Source organism: Anser brachyrhynchus (assembly GCF_964034855.1).
Source record: "Anser brachyrhynchus genome assembly, chromosome: Z".
Taxonomy (NCBI): domain Eukaryota; kingdom Metazoa; phylum Chordata; class Aves; order Anseriformes; family Anatidae; genus Anser; species Anser brachyrhynchus.
In genome coordinates, this window is record NC_137697.1 from 16805297 (window position 1) to 16823821 (window position 18525).

The 18525-nt window shown below is 41.0% G+C and overlaps 1 long non-coding RNA gene across 2 annotated transcripts; it reads left to right on the forward strand.

Annotated features, from left to right (window-relative positions):
* Nucleotides 1-2365: 2365 nt before the first annotated feature.
* Nucleotides 2366-14240, forward strand: LOC308185197. Of its 2 annotated transcripts, XR_013943183.1 has the most exons (6): nt 2366-3909; nt 4113-4227; nt 5092-5239; nt 8147-8292; nt 8440-10116; nt 10387-14240. It is a non-coding gene; the product is annotated as an uncharacterized lncRNA (long non-coding RNA). The 2 variants fall into 2 exon arrangements; XR_013943184.1 differs by having other exon boundaries at nt 2373-3909; nt 8440-14240.
* Nucleotides 14241-18525: the final 4285 nt, after the last annotated feature.

Genomic DNA, 18525 nt, shown 5'->3' on the forward strand with positions numbered 1-18525 from the left:
GTGGCTGTCAGAAAATTTCCCTTTCCCAGGGTCCTAAGCAGTGCTGAAACAAGGCTCAGTGGACTGACGTGATGCTGGGCAAGGTTCACCTTACGTGGTGATATGTTGTCAACCAGTTGCCTTTTCCCTAGTTGCCAGAGGTGACAGTACCACAACAGAAAAAAGCCTGTGCCCAGGAAGGACTGGTTCAGTTATTCATCCTATAGTGAATGTCCGTGTGCTTTTTTGTAGTCTTCTTGCCCACTGGTGAGCCACTGATGCTAGTCAGCACCCCCAGGTTTCTATACTGTGACACTTGATCAAGTGGCTAAACCCTAAGTGTGCAAAAACCTATAGGAGTTGAGATACTTCTGGATGCCTTGAGGTGAGTTAGTTGTCTGGAAACTCAGGTGCCAATGGTTGCCCTACTACCTGTAATGGCAGATATAAAGCCCTGCCTTCCCAAAGTTTCCTCTCTGAGGGAGTAAGTTGGCTCATGCCAGATGAGCTAAGTTTGCAGACAACATGTAAAACAATCAGCAAAGACAGCCTAAAGCAGGAGTTTGATGCAAGCAGAGGTGTGTTATAATTGAAGGTGTTGACTAAAACTGTGACTTCCTCCAAGCACAGCTCTGCATGCCAGCAGTAGCAAAGGAACGTTTCCCAAGCACTGAGAGGTCTGTTTCACAGTCAAATATCCAAGCAGTTCTTGTCACCATTTCTGAGTGCACTTCTGTGGGTCCCTGGATAGAAAAGTATCTGGTGTTTTTTATCCTTTTCAGAAGGAAATAAATTGTTTCATTTCTCTTCAGGGGATCTGCCACTGTTCATGGGATATTACCATGTTACTCCTGACCTGTAGACACAGCACAGAAGAAAAGAGTGTTTTTCTTGGTCATTCCCAGAACAGACATGTCACTTCAGGAAGGATGGGTTTTCCAAGCAGGAGTAGTTCATGAACAGTGGAGTTGCTTTTGTGTATTAATTAGTGATCCACCTTCTTTCTCACTTAATTGTACTATTTGCTATAATACAATATATATATAATTACATATACATATACTATATATAATTCACAGATTATTTTTTCCCAGCAGCATTAGAGAATGAATTTAAAGCACTAAAATTTCTCTTCAAAGAAAATACATTCAGATGAGGTGATACATGTTATTAAAAAGTTTGAATCAAAAAAAGGATGGTGCATTTTACATTAAAGTGTATGACTTGGAAAAATCTTATTGTAGGACGTGCCTTTATTTGACTTTTTTTCTCATACAGAATGAAAATATTTTGGAAACATCCAAAGTTCCCACAAAATACAGAAATTCCAGGGTCAGGCTCTCTGGTCCCAGAGTTGCTGCAGTCTCTGCTCACCATGAGATGGGAGTAGAGAGTCCCTGTTACAGCATCAGTCTTGGAGTCTAATGGACTGAATGCTTAAATATAAACAATCATAGAATCATAGAATCAAGGAATGGCTCAGGTTGGAAGGAATCTTAAAGATCATCTAATTCCAGACCCCCTGCCATGGGTAGGGATGCCTCCCACAGGATCAGGTTGCCCAGGGCCCCATCCAGCCTGGCCTTGAACACCTCCAGGTATCCACAGATTCTCTGGGCAACCTGTGCCAGTGCTTCACCACCCTTCTACAGTGAAGAATTTCCTCCTAATGCCTAGTCTATCCTCTTCTGGTTTAAGATCATTCCCCCTTGTCCTATCATTATCTACCTGAGCAAAGAGTCCTTCTCCATCTTTTTTAAGACCTCTTTAAGTATTGAAAGGTTGCAATGAGGTCACCCTGGAGCCTTCTCTTCTCCGGGCTGAGCATCCCCAGCTCCCTCTGCCTGTCTTCATAGAAGAGGTCCTCCAGCCCCCGATCAACTTCATGGCCCTCCTCTGGACTTGCTCTAACAGCCCCACATCCTTCTTGTGCTGGGGGCCCCAGACCAGGACGCAGCACTGCAGGTGGGGCCTCACAAGGGCAGAGCAGAGGGGCACCATCCCCTCCCTCCCCTGCTGCCCGCCCCTCTGTTGGTGCAGCTCAGGATGCAGCTGGTCTTCTGGGCTGCAAGCACACACTGCTGGCTCGTGTCAAGCTTTTCGTCCACCAGAACCCCCATGTCCTTCTCCGCAGGGCTGCTCTCAATGGGTTTTTCTCCCAGTCTGTGCTCATGTTTGGGATTACCCCAACACAGGTGCAGCACCTTGCACTTGGACTTGTTAAACCTCATTATGTTCATGTGGGCTGACTTCTCCAGCCTGTCCAGGTCCCTTTGGATGGTATCTCTTCCTTAAATACTTGTTCTAAATCCCTTTCTGTTCTCTCTCTGGTGAGTATGAGCAATAAGTGCTCTAGCTTGCCCTTTACAGACTTACAGGTGTTTTTTTGATGTTGAATAATGAACATGTCCTAGGAATAAGTCTGCTTCTGTGTACTTTAGTTGAGCAAATTTCCACTAAATCAGCTCAGTTGACAATTGCAGAAGGATAAGTCTAATTTTGTGACACTCAAATCAAACTTTTTGTTTTAATCACCAGCTCTTATGAATTAATACTTTTAAAAGTATTTCTCTGCTGGAGAGATCATAATTTGTTTATTTTAAAATGTTTTCTTATACCAAAACACAAATTAACCCAGAATTTTTAACACAGCAGCCGTTACCCCTACAAGCCCCATCAAAATACCTTAAAAAGAAATGCATAAGTACAACAGTGATGATAATAGTATCAACAGTTCAGTGTCATAATATTTTCTTGTGAGAAGGAATACAAACTCAGTGATAGAGTTGTTTATTCCTTGAAAGTAGGATTGTCCAAAACCTGTCAGCCTGAATGCATCAATGAAAACAAATACTAATGCAGGAATGGTGGTCTCCTTCTCAAGCTATTTTTACAGTGGGGATAACGAGTTTAAGCCAACCAAGCTACCTACACCTGGACCAAGAAAGCAGAAAGTCTTATATTCTGGATTTTGACGTTTTTAAATCCTCCAGATTAGTGATTTCCAGTCTCTCCCAAGCTATGGAACAAGGCCAACACTCAAAACTTCTCAGAGAGCTTGAAGATAGTCACAGGGACCTGTTGAATCTGAAAACAGAACTTTTTAGCGTGATTTCAAATGCCAATTGTAGACCATTTTATATGATCTCCTGCCTGTCACCCCACAGCCATCACTCTGAACTCTTGTAAAAAAAACCCTGTGTTTTGTCAAGCTAGCCACGACACCATCCATCTCCATAAGGGTTCACAAATTAACAAAGCATGACGCTAAGCAATACAAAGGCATTCTCATGGATGTATGAAAGGGTCATATATGCTGGCTGAGGCTGAATTCTTGATAAGCTGAGGTAACATTTTCTGAAAAATTCTCTTACTCTTGTTATCCACACACATCTGGGTCTCTGGGACTCAACTCAGTGAGATGTAACAGAACATTTCATTCATTTAAAAAATGAGTTTAATTTAAAAAAAAAAAGTATGGATCTATAATTGCCCCACTAAGCGCCTCAGAAGAACGATGGGCAAGTTTAAAAGCAACAAAGGGAAACTGAGCTTGCAGGTTTTCCTTGTTAGTCATGCATCTGTTTCAATGAATCCCATGATGATTTCAGGTGTTTGGCTGAGTTGTTTGCCTGGCCATGTGGATGCCTACCACATGTCAAGTGACCTGGTAGTGTTTATTTAAAGAATCCTGTCTGCAGAGACATGGCTGCATCTCCTCATGCCCTGCTGTTACAGACAGCTCTTTATTGCCCGTGACTCACGACATGATGGGCTAATTGCACTAACACAGCCAGTGCATTGTGCAGTCTCATCTCAACACTCCTTTGTTCCATGCTGGCTGACAGGGCTATTGGCCCATCTCTTGGGTGGTCAGCGTCACAAATACCTTGTTTTTTTGCCACAAACTCTGCAGCTGAATTGCTAAATGTAAGTGCTGAAATCCGGGTTCCCTGCAAGTCAGTGGGGGCTTTGTTACTGACTTCAGTGGGGTCAGGTGTATGTGCACTGCTTGATTTTTGATCCCTATCAGGCAATAGTAGATTTATAAATGCTGCTACTCGCCATTTTCTGGAAATACCAGTATTTGTATTTACGACTGTTATCTTAAAACTAATTTTTTTATTTTGGAGTTTTCAGAGCATTTGAGAGCACAGGAATGGATTTCTACCAGCAGCAGAACATCTGGGGGGCTCAGGGAAGGAAATGCAACTGGATAGAAAAGGAACAGACTTAATTTAATAACAGGTAATATGCTTTATCTTTCTCTACCTGGTGGCCTGTAACAGATGCCCTGCAGTCACAGACAGTCCCTGGAGTGAGTTATGTTTTCACTAGAGCTGCAAAAATTGCTTCTCCACTGCTTCTGGGGCCTTCTATTCCAGTGACAGTAGTGATACTCTTCAATATGGGTGGACAAGCAGAGCACTAAAGAGAATTTTTAGGCTTCTGCTGTGGCTTAACCCAGCAGGCAGCTTAGCACCACACAGATGCTCACTCACTCTTCTCCTCCCCCTGGTGGGATGCAGGAAAGAAATGGAAAAAAAAAAAAAAAAAAAGACAGAGAGAGAGAGAGAGAGAGAGAGAGCAAAACCTCATGGATTCAATTAAAAGAGTTTAATAGGACAGAAAATTAAGGGATAATAATAATAATCATCATCATCATATACAAAGCAAGTTATGTACAATGCTGACTGATGTCCAACCAGTCCCTGAGCCTTGCTGCCCCCCACTCCAGTTGATTTTTCATCATGACACTACGTGGTATGGGACATCCCTCTGGCCAGCCGTCCTGGCTGTGTCCCCTCCCAGCTCCTGGTGCACCCCCAGCCTCCTTGCTGGCAGGGCAGCACAGGGAGATGAAACGTCCTGGGCTCTGCACAAGCACTGCTCTGCAAGAGCTAAAACATCAGCATGTTATCACCACTATTCTCATCCTAAATCCAAAGCACAGCACCATATCAGCTACTAGGAAGAAAATTAACTCTATCCCAGACAAAACCAGGACAGTTCCTTTTTAGTAAATTATTATATGTCCATATTAAAAGCGAGATATTACTTTCAAATCAAGCATACGCTTTCTGTATAAAGCTGCTGCCTTCTCATCTCCAGCCCCACACTGAGCAGGAGATGTGCTAGACCACATATGTGTTTGTCCAGCCTCTTCTCAAAGGAGCTCTCCCAGCATCCAGGGACAGCCTGTTTCAATGTTTCACTGCAGAGCCAGATGGCATTTCCTGATGAATTAAGAAAATTATGGGTAAGTGTAAACCACCTTGGTAATCTCTTATTTTTCTCCTTACATATCTTAGAAAATAAGCAAAGGGAAAATAATTACTCTTGGTCCTTTATTATCAGTTGAGCAGAGTCTTTTGCAAAGGATTCAGATGACACCCACACATCTTTCAAATGTAGGACAGTCAAAAATATTGCTCAATTTAGCTTCACAACTTTTTTACCTTGTTTTAAATAGGGGTAGCTCTCTGCCAAAGCTTTTGTGAATACTATAAAAAATAGACTTATTAGAGACAGGGAAATAAAATATTTAACATTTTTTTCTCTTTACTAACATATTGCAACAAGAATGAAAAAGTGAGCATTTCACAGAATTAAATTCTCAAAACTCAGACAGAAATAAACCTCCTTGAGAACATCTCGGAAAACTTCAAAAAGATTCCACTTGGAATGTCAAAATCTTTGTCACAACCTACCAGGGAGTCGCAGTGCACATTTTGATTTTGTGCTTCTGAAGAATACCTGTTTAAGTTTTAATCAAGAGACTAAATCCCTCTCAAGAGCATAGGCAATCTGTGAATTAGTGTGACGCAGCACACCAGGAAGGCTGGGGTCTGACGTCAGTAGAGAGGAGTAAAAGGAGACTGATGTCAGCTGCCTCCTCCTTAAGGCTTACTTCTTACAGCTTGGCTTACTCACCTGGCTTTTCTCCACTGATGACTGTTCAGGGAGACCACATGGTATCTCCTGTACAGCTGCTGAACGCCAGTGGTGACGAGTAGTGGTGAGGCATGTCCCTGCTCTCATATCTTTCTTCTCTAGGAAGTAGGTAGGAGTGCTACTGGACAATGCTGTCCTGCTGTTTCGTACAGCTGTTTCAGACCCTTGCAAGCAGGCATGGCCAGAGAGGTAGAGCTTTCCTGCCCAGACCTCCCTAGTCCAAAGACTGATTCAGACAGGGAAGAGATTTAAAATGACTGCAGTGAGTATTGAATCACAGGCAGGTGTAATTAAACCCTAGAAATTTGTATATTCTTTCTCTACAAAACCGTCAATGAATAATACAATTTCTCTTCTACAGCACTTTTTATATGGAATTTCTTTATGTGTTTTCCCAATATGCAAAATGTCTATTCTATTCTGTAGTTCAAAGCCACCTTCATCCACAATATTTGAATACCTTTCAGAACATGACTGAGTAATATCTGGCATTTGTATTTCCTCCTATTTCAGAAAGAGAATTATGTGAGTAATTAAGTGCTTTTATTGAGGTACTTTTTATTAGTGTTGTATGTACTGTTTAATGTTGTCACTCTTGAGTAGAGGTGAAAGTTACTATGTAAGTACACAAGGGAAGGAAGGGTGAAGAAGACAGACCTTACTCTTGCCATGGAATAGGATAAGGATGTGGTGGTTTTACTTGGGTGGGCAGCCGAGTTCCACCATGGCCGCTGTCTCACTCCCCCTCCTCACAGAAGAAGGGGGAGAAAATACGATGCAAAGGGCTCAAGGGTTGAGATAAGGATGGGGAGATCACTCAACAATTATCGTCACGGGCAAAACAGACTCTGAGTAGGGAGATAGTAAGATTTATTGCCTATTACTAGCAAGTTAGAGAAGTGAGAAACAAATGAAAGAAACCAAAAATGCCTTCCCCCCCCCCATCCACCTTCTTCCACCTCCTCCCCCCAAGCGGACGGCACAGGGGAACAGGGGAATGGGGGCTGTGGTCAGTCTATAGCGCTTCGTCTCCGCTGCTCCTTCTCGGTCACTCTCGTCCCCTGTGCCATGGGGTCCCTCCCACGGGATGCCGTCCTGCCCGAAATGAGCCTGCGGGGGCTGCCCACAGGCAGCAGCTCTTCAAGACCTGCTCCCACACGGCTCCGTACCACGGGGTCCATCCCCCAGGAGCAAACTGCTCCAGCACAGGTCCCCCACGGGCGGCAGCTCCCCCCAGACCCCCTGCTCCTGCGTGGGCTCCTCTCCACGGGCTGCAGCTCCGGCCCGGGGCCTGCTCCTGCGGGGGCTCTCCATGGGCCGCAGCCTCCTCCAGGCCACATCCACCTGCTCCACCGGGGGCTCCTCCACGGGCTGCAGCGTGGAGATCTGCTCCGTGTGGGACCCGTGGGCTGCAGGGGGACAGCCTGCTCCACCAGGGGCCTCTCCACAGGCCGCAGGGGAACTGCTGCTGCCTGCCTGGAGCACCTCCTGCCCTCCTGCTGCACTGACCTGGGGGGCTGCAGGGCTGCTTCTCACTCCTCTCACTCCCAGCTGCTGTGTAGCAGCGGTTGTTTTTTTTTTTCCCTGTCTTAACTATGCTTTCACAGAGGCGCAAACAACATCACTTACTGACTTGGCTCTGGTCAGTAGCAGGGCAACATCTAACATGGGGAAGCTTCTAGATCCTTCTCACAGAAGCCACCCCTATGGCCCCCTGCTACCAAAACCTTGCCACATAAACCCACTACAAAGGACTGTGATGGTCCTATGTCCTGAAGAATTCATTTCAGTGTTAGATAGGACCAGTATAACTCTCTTCCACAGAGGTCATCTTCAGCTCATTGGTAAGTAAGCACACTAGAAACTGAGTTAGTAACATAACCAGATATTTAAAAAGCCTACAAAACATACTGGAAATGGTACATTAAAGTCTTTAAGAACTGTGATGGTGACATAGAACATGCCAACATCTCCAAGCCACAATTGCCAGTTCTAGGAAACTCAGAAAGGATGGATTAGCGAGAGACATTTCATCTAGATTTGTTTTAAATCTAGAGAACTTCTGTTCTTTGAAAATGCTTCATTTTATAAGAATCTCTTGAAACATGCATGAAGATAAATGCACAGGCATTTTGCTATTATTGTATTACAAAATGTATGTGACAATGTAAATCCTGTACTTCAAGGCTCAAAATCCTTTCACCACCTGCAGTGTTGTTGAAGCACCTCTCCTCTGAAGATGTCACAGTGGCCTTTACATGATGTGCACTGTGAGGTGGTTACAACAAATGTGAAATAGTGCTGGTCTGGAAATTATGATCTAGCTCGGGCTGAGGGCAAAGGATGGATCATGTAAAGGTAAGCTGGACATCAACCTTTCTTAATGGTTGGCTTATAGAATAACCTAGCAGCCCTACACTATTCCTGTCAATACAAGGAATATAGCAACAAAATGGAAAGGAATTAATCAAATCTTAAATCTTTTTTTTTTTTTTTTCTACACAGGTCTAAACAGCCAAGGGGTGAACTCTTTGTTTAACCCTCTTTCTACTACAAAAGCAATCAAAAAATAAAACAAACAAAACTTTAACATAAGAGTTAAAACAGTCTGTCAGCTACTGTTTTAGAGTCGTTTAACATTTGTGATAAAATTGTTGTTTTTTTTTTGGCGTTTAACAAAAAAGACATTGCTACCTTTTATCCCCTCTTCAGAAATCAAGTCTTCATTCTATTCTAATCAAGCAGAGCTTTCAGTACCATTCTATTCGTATATGCAGCAAAAAAGACTCTGACTATGCTTGTGGTAATGAACAAGGTTTTCTGCTTCATGGATGTCTCCTTCTAACGGAGGACCTAAGCACTAGGAAACATCTCACCTATTCATGATTTTGGAGTTTTTCAGTATTAATCACTAATCTGTATATATTTTACTTTGAATTTCATTAGGGAAAAATAAAAAAAGACTGCACATCAGAAAAAGAGAATAAAAGACATAAGCAAATAATCAGCTTCATTAAAAATAAAAAGAGAACTGAGGAAAGCTGGAAATAAAACTGTGTGCTGGACCATGTTATTTAAAAAGTCCTTGGAGAGCAAAAACTGTTAATTTGGCAGCAAATCTCAGTGAATCTGAATAGTAAATAAGCTTTAGATAACACTAATTATGAAGATGCTTCAAATGCTACTGCTGCAGCTGCCAAAACACCTTCTATAGCTCTATTCTGTGACAACATTTGTATCAAGCATTTGAGCTGAATAACATCTTTTCAACAGGCTGACTTCAACATTCATATGGCTATATTTAAACAGATTTTGTTAAGCTTCGTTCTCACAGAAAGTCAAGAATACTACCAACTTCTGAGTGGAAAAAATGGAATATATAAAATGAAGATCTTATTATTAAAAGATACTTGGTCAACGAAGATCCACTGAGATATGAGGTTTTCATATTTCATATTTCATATTTCTTGGCCTGAGGAATATCTGGCAGGTTAAAATATTCTAAGCACACATAAAACAGAAAGGTCATTCCAAAAATCTGTCTGGGCAACTGAAGGTCATTCTATACTTCATCCATCCAGAAGTTAAATCACCTCTTTAAACAGGTGGTTAACAGAAAAGCAATGCATGCAAATCTGTACTTACAATTTAATGCCCATTCTCAACACAGTCTACTAACATTTGTGGTTTTTTTCTAGTGCTCTTTTTCTTACCAGGAACCAGGTAATTCAGAAATCACATGTATTAAGAAACATAGGAGTTCCAAGTTGTTCCTGTCTCAGCAGGATTTCAGCAGCTGAAGAGAGGTCCCACTTCCTCTGTGCATAAGTTTTGAAGGTTTTCATTATTCTTAAATAATAAAATAACAATTCCAAAGTTTAAAGTGACAGAGTAACACTTAAAAAAAAAATTATCAAAAGGTATATATTACTGACACTTATCTGTCACTTTAAGTCTTTTACTAAGCAGTTGCTTGCATCAAAACATATTGGACAAACTCAGAGGGTTCTACTATATTCTACATGGACTCTTGTCATGGTGTAAAATGAACACTGTCACCCCAAAGACCTCTGAACAATGGCAGCATGTCCACAAGAGTCTCTCTTTCTCCAGCCACTTCTCCTTGGATATATCAAAGTCTGTGGACTGACATTGTGTAACCCTTAATTATCTCTAACAAAGGTAAATATTACATTGTTGCATGCCCTGTGATTGTGCTTTGTCTAATATTAGGTCTGTTGTAACACGGGAAAAAAAAAAAAAGAAATCAAAATGATCAGGTACAGTGACCTTTTTATTAGGATGATACTTGGTTTGGATATTTTTTTTTCATTTGCTATGAAACTGCTTTGTCCACTAAGTTGTAGTCTATGAAAATTTAGGGGAAAAAAAAAGAAAAGAAAAAAAAAAAAGGATGGAGAAGCTCTCAAAGTGTTTCTTCCTCTTTTACAGGATTCTTGTTCATTTTTCTCTGCATTCCAGGGAGTAACTGGAATGGATCAAGCTCTGCCTAGGGGTGGATGAAGAGTGAGTTGAGAGCTTATCAGTAAGGATTAAAGCCCTGGCTTCCACGGCTGACACTGTTGTGGGTGCTTGCTACGGGCCACCTGATCAGAAAGAGGAAGTAGATGAAGCCTTCCACAGCCAGCCAGAAGCAGCCTCATAGTCACAAGCCCTCGTTCTTATAGGGGACTTCAACCACCCTGTTATGTGCTGGAGAGACCACACAGCTAGGACAAGCTGTCCAGGAGGATCCTGCCGAGCACTGGTGATAGATTTTTGATACAGGTTTTTGAGGAGCCAACAAGGAGAGGTGTGCTGCTGAACCTTGTGTTAATAAACAAAGATGGAGATGTGAAGGCTGGGGACAGCCTTGGCTGCAGTGACCATGAGATAGTGGAGTTCAGGATCTTGCAAGCAGGAAGCAGGGCTTCTTTGCTTCCGTCTTCACTGCTAAGACCAGCCCTCAGGAATCGCAGACCCTAGAGACCACAGAGGAAGTCTGGAGAGACGAGGACTTTCCCTTGGTCGAGGAGGATCAGATCAGAGATCTCTTAGGCAAAATCGACACCCACAAATCCATGGACCCCGATGGAAGGCGTACATGAGTTCTGAGGGAGCTGGTGGATGTTATTGCTAGCCATCTCTCCATCATCTTTGAAAAGTCGTAGAGAACAGGAGAGGTGCCTGTGGAATGGAAAAAGCCAGTGTCACTCCAGTCTTCAAAAAGAAGGACCCAGGCAACTACAGGCCAGTCAGCCTCACCTCCATCCCTGGAAAGGTGGTGGAACCGCTCAACCTGGAGGTCATCTCCAAGCACATGGAGTATAAGAAGGTGATCAGGAGTAGTCAGCATGGATCCACCAAGAGGAAATAAATCCTCCTTAACCAACCTGATAGTCTTCTGTGATGGGCTGACTCTCTGGATAGATGAAAGGAGAGCAGTGGATGTTGCCTACCTTGACTTCAGCCAAGCTTTTGACACTGTCTCCCATAACGTCCTCATAGGCAAGTTCAGGTAATGTGGGATAGATGAATGGACAGTGAGGTGGACTGAGAACTGGTTGGATGGCACAGCTCAGAAGGTTGTACTCAGTGGTGCTGAGTCTAGTTGGAGGCCTGTAGCTAGCTGTGTCCCCCTGGTGTCAGTACTGAGTCCAGTCTTAATTCGACTTATTCATCAGTGACCTGGACGATGGAGCGGAGTGCACCCTCAGCAAGTTTGCTGTTGACACAAAGCATGGAGGAGTGGCTGATACCCCAGAGGGCTGTGCTGCCATTCAGAGGGACCTCAACAGGCTGGAGGGTTGGAAGAGAGGAATGTCATGAAGTTCAGCAAGGGCAAGTGCAGGGTCCTGCACCTAGGGAGGAATAACCCCAAGCACCAGTACAGGCTGGGGGGTGTCCTGCTGGAGAGCAGCTCTGCAGAGAGACCTGGGAGTCCTGGTGTACAGCGGGCTGACCATGAGCCAGCGATGTGCCCTTGTGGCCAAGAAGGCCAAAGGGATCCTGGGCTGCATTTGGAAGAGTGGTGCCAGCAGGTCAAGGGAGGTGATCCTCCCCCTCTACTTGGCCTTGGTGTGGCCACACCTGGATTGCTGTGTCCAGTTCTGGGCTCCCCAGCACAAGAGGGACATGGAGCTACTGGAGTGAATCCAGAGAAGGACCATGAAGACAGTGAGGGGACCAGAGCACCTTTCATATGAGGAGAGGCTGAGAGAACTGGGCCTGTTTAGCTTGAAGAAGAGAAGACAAAGGGGATATCTCATTAATGTGTATAGATATCTGAAGGGAAAGTGTCAAGAGGTTGGGGCCGGAGACTTTTCCTTGGTGCCCAGCAACAGGACGAGAGGCAATGGGGACAAACTGAAGCACAGGAGATTCTGGCTGAATATGAGAAAATATTTGTTTACTGTGAGGGTGACAGAGCACTGGCACAGGTTGCCCAGGGAGGCTGTGGAGCCTCCTTCTCTGGAGATATGCAAAACCTACCTGGATGCCATCCTGTGCAATGTGCTCTAGGTGATCCTGCTCGGCAGAGGGTTTGGACTAGATGATCTCCAGAGGTCCCTTCCAACCTCAACCATTCTGTGTGATTCTATGTCTGTGTGAATATACTTAAATAAAACATAATTTATGGAATGTAAATTTGTGGTATATTGTGGAGCTAGTAATTTAACTAAAAGGTTTTATTTAATTATTATAAGGCATTTAACCAGTGACAGCAAGCAGAAAATGGAATTTTCCAAGCTCCACTTTGAAGATTTTTCTCCCGATATTATACAAAACAAATTAGCTTCTTTCTAATAGAAACATAAATAGACTCTCGAATGTAGCAACCTCATTGTGCTGTGCTTTCAGGGAGCTTGTCAGCAGCTGTCTGATCAACTCTGATCTTGCTTCGCACTGTAAACTTCAAAGATGTTTTTTGTGGCTTGCCATAAAAATAAGCATCAGACTCCAGCATTGATTGTTTCTGGTTGATGTCTTCTGGGAACAACAAACTGCAGAAACACTGCCTGTGGAAGCACTTGGTAAGACCCAAGCAGTTTTGTTTCATGCTGTTCCAACAATTCCTCTTTGCCCCTCTTGTTAGTTTTATAATTTAGTATTTTAAATATGTAATTTTCTCTCAAAACATGTATAGTAGCTTGAATGCCAAATTTGAAAAGTTTAACATTAGACATACCAACATCAGTCCACATTTGTTTTTAAATACTATAGACTAGATCTGCAACAGATCCCAACATTGCAATGGCTCTACTTGTTCTGTGTTATATTGTGGACTCATTTACACGGGTGATGTTCATCTGTCACCGTTACAGAGTAGGGTTGGGGCTGATGAGAAAAGAATGCTTCCCACAGCAAAACACCAACTTTAGAATTTCTGAAAGCTGCACAGCTTTCTTGAGTTTTTCTTTGGCAAAGAATAATTTTACTCCTATTCTTGATTTAAGCAGCAATCCCAGTCCTCACAGCTGGCATTTGACTCAACTCCCAGAGACATCAATTAGAAACCTACTTTAGCTAGAGTCATATATTGGTTGAAAGCTCTCTCTGCAAATAATTGACTAGGATGTGACTTACCCTCTCTGCAGGCACCATGAAGACATGAGTGTCCATTATCTATGTATAGAACCCTTAGAACAATACATAACTAAATATCATTAGGTTGTTTAAAAGTAATAGAAAGCTGTCAGCATCACAGAACATCAAAATCTTTTTAAGAACATTAATGGCATGTGTATAATGGTATGTGTGCTCCAAAGATGTCCTCCAAACATATTAAAGGGCAGTAAAAAGGAATTTAAGAAATTATTTTATTTTTTTTTAATGTGTACTTATGTGCAATTCATTTGTTGTTGCAATATGATTGTCCCATGGAATATATAATCAAGTTCTGTGTTAACCAAATGAGATATTACATGTTATGTATTTTTATGCTAGTTTGTTGTAAAAGTAATGACTGGTGAGTTGTTACAGTGACAAAATATGAGTACATTTCACACACAGTATGAGTTTGCCAAGGTCACTTGTATTCTTGTAAAGCATTTTGATCCATATGTAAATGGTATTCATTTTAGGTACCAGTGAGCACAAAGATATTTAAAATAGACAGAATTCTTGTGTAATGTGGAAAGTTTAGTCAGTGCTGGTTTCAGTGGATTAAAAATCAATCCATCTTTTTGATACTGTGACCAATTTAAATAAAGTGATCCAGATACTCATTATACCCCCAAAATGGAGATTGACTGAGCGATCCTATGAGCATTTGTCTCTGTTGGGCCAAGTCCCGGAAAGACTGATATGGCAACAAATGATTTCCAGGCACAAAAAATTAGCCTTGCACATGCATGCCATGTCTCTAGGGATGTAAACAAAACAAAGCCTGTGCAACCCATCATAAGGTAAAATGATAAGGTGAAAAGCAGAGAGAGGAAAGGAATTTTTCCCTATACCCTTCATGGTATTTTCTCATGCGTTTTTTAATGTTTCTGATGTTTGGGGTTCCAAAGTACTGCTGAAACAAGCATAATTACATTGCATGAAGCTACTGCAGTTAGAGTCATTGTTTCTTCTTATTAAAAAGAAAACTTTAATCTCAGAACATGTACAGAATGTTCAAAAAAATCTAGGGCATAAGAATATTCAGGATAAGTTTAAGCTACAAGGCAATGACAGTTTCTTCTTAATCTATGAAAGAGGATTTCTTTTCATGTATCCAAAATGATCTGTGCTGTTCAGCTTTAAAATTCAAAAGCTTTTTCTTCTCAAAAAAGAGTAAAACTCTCAAATTCTTTTCCAAAATATTAACTAGTAAGTGGACTGTCTTAAGGTGGTCTCAGTCATCTCTTGGGAGATACTGTCTTCCTCAGCTACACTGCTTCCAACTGTATTTGCCAAGTGAAAAGGGAGCTGGTACCCACTCTCAGCATTTTATCAAAACTTATCACAATGGGGTAAATATTATCATTTTGGTCAAGACAGTTTATTGCAATTTAAGCATTTAAAAATCTTAAAACGTACAAAAATATCATTTGAACATGCTGAATTTTTATTTTTTTAAGCTGCTCTTAGAAATACATTCTATAATCTTTTCTTGTACATCTCTTGTATCTCTTGTACATTTATGCCTCTTTCTTTTAAGTCATTCCCATATCGTCTCTTCACTAAACAAAATTATTCTTGCCATAGATTGAACAATGACCCTAATTCAGCCATAGTTAGGCTCTAGGATCTATTTTTATTCCTCTTCTACTCATTGCCATCTTCCAGTCATGTCTGTTAATGACACAGAAATGGTGTGCCACATAGATAAATTGTCCTCAGTGACTGCAATTACAGATTATACTATTCAGGAGTCAAATCTAAAAACTTATTTTCAGTGTAAAAATGATACTTAAGAAATGCTTATTATGAATATAATATTGTTTCTAACTGGGCATGTGGAGAACTGTATCAATTTATTTTTCATCTCTCCTTATGAATGGAAATCACTCAATTATAAATTTGAAACTATTGTTATGGTTTGAAATTGGAGTTAAAAATGCTATTCAGCTTGCCATAATTCCTGTTATTTTTATATTAAGGAATGAGTTTTCCTTTTTTAATTCAGACTTTTTTTTCTTTCTTTTTTTTTTTTTTGCTTTAATAGTGCTTAGACTTAGCCTCGCAAGCACTATCAAATTCTTTAAAAGACAGAATTAGTACACTTCAAGGATTAAGTTTGAATTTAAATATTATATTTAGCACTTCACATAAAGGCAACCCAGTTCCAAAAATATTATCAGTAAAATTCCACATATGGTCACAAAATATCACTTCTTTTGAAGGATTCCTTGTATCATGAGCATTTTCAGATCTAATTCTACACAACCTGGGAGGAAATCTAGAAACCAATTTCTCCACTTAAAGTATTGAGGAAATTTGAGAAATATGTAATTGTAAAGGAAACCTGCGCTTAAAAACTTCTGAATTGATCTTGCAGACTGGTCATCTCTATCTTACTGTAAACTCCATTTTGAATATGGTTTCTGACTGTCTTTCAGGGACTTAAATCTCAAAGGATAGTGATGTCTGGCTGATCACTGTCAACACTGTGCATCACTAATTTCCTTGGTGTTTAACCAAGAAGACACCATTTTGAAAATGCATCTTTGATGCTGGCCTGGCTGAAGCTAATAAAAACAATTTTCACTTTGAGCAGCTAGGTTTGAGATTGAAAAATTCTCAGACAACAGAAAGTAGAAATCATTACTCATGAGTTTAAAAATAAAGATACCGAAGAACATTACAAAACTGGAATTTTAGGAAAGTGTGTGTTAAATTTACAATGGATTTTGAGAAGCACTACTTCCAGAGTCTGCTAAGGAGCTTGTCTGGGAAATAGCTGGAACTGCATCATGTAAGATAAGGAAACATGAAATAGTTGTAGAATATAAAGAGGGTAAAATGAATATGCAAAAAATTTCTCCTGCTGGGTCTCACAGAAAAGGATTGAGATGACTTCTTGATGGAGCACCATCAGGACGCTTGGGAATGAGGGAAAGCCTGCCACGCTTCACGCTGCAGATGACTTGTAATCTTAAAGAAGTGGAGTCAAGAGCCGCATCTCTGTTTACATTCATCAGTGAGAAGCATATCATTAATCTCTATACTTTCCAGTTTTATTACTGGTATATGACAGATCAGTTGTTCTCCTGTCCAATGCCAATGGTTTTGTAAGGGCTGATAAATGTTTGCCCTGTACTTTGGATATTATAGTCCTTGTGCTAAGCACAACTATCAATATAAAACCTGAGGAGTAACATGTCTTATTTTAAAATTATTTTTTCTCTAAGTACATAACTCCAGGAAATGAGTTTATAGGGAAAATCGTACATCCAATGGCAGTCATAATAAAAAAAAAAAAAAAAAAAGAGTTGACAGCCCTGAAGTTATTAATTTATTTTTGAGACTGTTTCAACAGAAAAGAGAGGGAAAGATCTGAGGAGAAAGAGCTCCTTTAAAACTGTTTCAGAACATATCCTTGGAAAGGATACAGTGCATTTTAGGAATAAACCAGGACTGCGTAGTGGGAAATATAATACCATTTTGATAAGCACCTTCTTCTTCCTTGGAAAAAAAAAATCAAGGTTGTGATTTTTTATTCTTCACATGAGAAGAGTTTCTTTTGTTATCTTCCCTGTAGCCTTCTTATGTACTTGGCAATTTCCTCAGTGATTTTTACAAATCTGTTTCTTAGACAGTTGTGCAGGTAAGTTCCTGTTCTCCTCATGTCTCCTGTTGTGTAAGTAACTGAGATATGGGCTAAAGGAGAGTCTTGTAGAGATGGACCAGAAAGCTTCTTTCAATTCATTTTTTTTTCTATTTTTTTTCTTGTTGTTGAAATCTACATTTTCTACAGAAAAGTGCTGTCGTTTGTGTGTGCATTCCTGCTGATGCACTCTAGTAGCAGTGACAATAATGAAGGCCACACAGACAAAGCTCAAATGAGGATCAAGCTGAAGGTTTATATCCACAGAGACTGAGAAACAATGTCAGAAAGTGCAATTTGTCTGACAAATATTTTTTTCTGATAAATCTTTGAAATGTTGATAGAATTTCAGCTAAAGGGAAGCTTCCTATCTTAATTAAGTGATATAATACTGGCAATGCTCAGTATGAACTGCTGAGCTTTGAAAGTGGAACCTCTCAATAAGGAAAAAACAGAAAATGTGTAAAAACTCTTAGGTAACGAATCACAGCCTTCAATTAAGAGAGGTGCTATGTTCATCAGCAGGGGTTGTTGAGATTCCTTAGTAAAACACAAGGCTGTGATGTGTGAATATTTATCTCAGTAAACAGTGCTGCACTGTGTTATTTATATTACTGGCTGCAACAAGAGCAGGTTATATCGTCACTAGGATGACTGCAGTCTCGAACATACAACTTTGTATGTAACAATTCCACTCACAAGGATATGTATACCAACCGATGGATGAAATTCTATGGACTCTCAATACTAGGTACAAACTTGTGCAGCGTTAAGGAGGATGTGAAATGCTCGTCTTCTGCCAGTACTTGTATTTCCTTCTCATTCATTGTATTTAGGTTGGAGGCCTATTCACACCTCAGTTTTCCTGGGGTACAAGAAACAAACACAGACCTTAGAATCAAAATTGGTTATTGGCTTCGTTTTCCAGGTGTCAGTTTATACCTGAAAGGCAAGTTTATCCCAGCAGAAAGAGGACAGCAGAGATGACACTAGGGTTAGTGGTGTTGTGTTGCTTGGATCTGTGGAGGTCCACTGACTTTCCAAGTGGGGTCCATAACTCTGCATGGTACTGAAGTCCTAACAGCAGTTAAGATCACAAGTTTAAGGGTCATTAGTCTAAGTAAAAATCAGCTTCTAGAGGATGTCTTAGTTTTGTTTATACAGGCCTAGTGGATACTCTGCTTCCCTGATGCACCAATGGTTTCTGTTTAGATAAACTTATCTACCAAGCAGCTTCCTCTATCCAGTGGTGCTGAGCCATCCCTTTGGTACAACTTGCTTCAACCTGCCATTTTTTCACTCATTTTAAATAAGCTTTTCTCATAATGCTGCAT